The sequence below is a fragment of the Benincasa hispida genome, chromosome 9 (assembly GCF_009727055.1).
Source record: "Benincasa hispida cultivar B227 chromosome 9, ASM972705v1, whole genome shotgun sequence".
Lineage (NCBI taxonomy): Eukaryota > Viridiplantae > Streptophyta > Magnoliopsida > Cucurbitales > Cucurbitaceae > Benincasa > Benincasa hispida.
This window is the reverse complement of record NC_052357.1, coordinates 62,240,445-62,242,200: the sequence shown is the minus strand read 5'-3', so window position 1 is coordinate 62,242,200 and position 1,756 is coordinate 62,240,445.

Sequence of the window (1,756 nt, the reverse complement as noted above, 5' to 3'; positions counted from 1 at the left end):
CCCCCCCCCCCAAAAAAAAAAAAAAAAAAAAAAATTATTTGTCAATCCCAATATACAAAACTACATAATTAAAATTGAAACAAGCGAACACATATCTACATTTACTTAAACAAACCAACTTAAAATTCAACATATTTTTACTTAAAACCCAACTTAAACCCAACCAAACTCATAACAATTGAGACAAACCAATACATATCTACATTTACTTAAACTTATATCTACAACAACATATGTAATAAGTGAGAAATATGGAGATTTGAACCATTAACCTTGGACCGAAGAAATACATGTCAACTATTAGATAGCTAAAGTTGTTAAGTTATTAACAGTGTTTCTCAATCAACTATAACAACAAAAACAACAGAGACCGCTAATAACAGACACTACTCTTCTTTCTTTGCAACTCAATTATTAGATGTTGATGTCGATTTTATCTTTTGAAAAATAATTAGGTGTTGTTGTACCTGTCTCCAAGTAGCTGTCAAACAAAAAACTACGTACTATGGGGCATTTTTTTTTTAAATAGTTTTTTTAAAAAAAATATATATATATCCTTTTATGTGTAAAATAAAAGGGAGAATGAGTTAGATATAGCACCTAATTTAGTGGGGCAGGCAAACAAAGTTTTTTTTATTTTAATTTTTAATATATTTCTTTTCCACGTGTTGCAGATAAGTAGATAGGAAGCTAATTTTATTATGGACTACAAAAGAAATTGGATTTGGATCAATATCTTCTTATCTTTTAGATTTTTGTTATAGTTTTTTTATACTTAAAAAAACATCTAATAAATATTTAAATTTAAATTTAAATGAAATAGATTCATAAATATAAATTTTGTATCTAATACATCTCTTACATATTTCAAAATGCTAAAAATTAAGATCATGCTTATCAAACCATAATACAGATTGGTGTAATCGTAATGGAATTTATCATTGATGGATGAATTGGAATGAGTGTGAGTCATAAATATAATTGTATTGTATTTTTTATCACGTTTACTTAAAATTATTAATTTTGTCACATTTACTGTTGCTGTTATCATAACCGTTACATATGAGGGTCAAACGGTGACGGTAACAATAAATGTCAAAATTCATAATTTTTCCTTTGAAAACAGTAACAATAATGGTCACAATAATGGCAACACGATACAACGTAATTTTCACACGCAATTGGATTGAGCACACTTCACTCGTCAATCAGTTTGTTTTTTTTTTATTATTACAAATTTGGAAGTAAAAGCCTCATGTGTTTGTAGAAATGTAGAATATAAATAAATAACACCAAAGGTAATCAAATGGGATCCACTTTTCACATTACCTTTTAAGTCGGGTAAGCATGACTAAAATGTAACTAAATATATATATATATAGCAAAGCTGATCTTTACCCATTTTCCATTTCATGAGGTATAATTTGGTTAGCCTTAAGACCAAAAAGATGGGTTTGATTTGGATGATTATCATTACCATTCATGTGCTTGGTGTTCCACTTGTGTTTTGGCAATGGCTGCAGAGGAATAACAACAAAACCAAGAAGTTACTACCTCCTGGTCCAAAAGGGTTCCCCATTTTTGGTAGCCTTCATTTGTTAGGGAAGCTTCCTCACAGAGATCTTCACCAGTTATCTCAAAAATATGGACCCATAATGCACATCAAACTAGGCCTTGTGAACACCATTGTTGTGTCTTCCCCTAAAGCCGCAGAGCTGTTTCTGAAAACCCATGATCTTGATTTTGCAAATCGCCC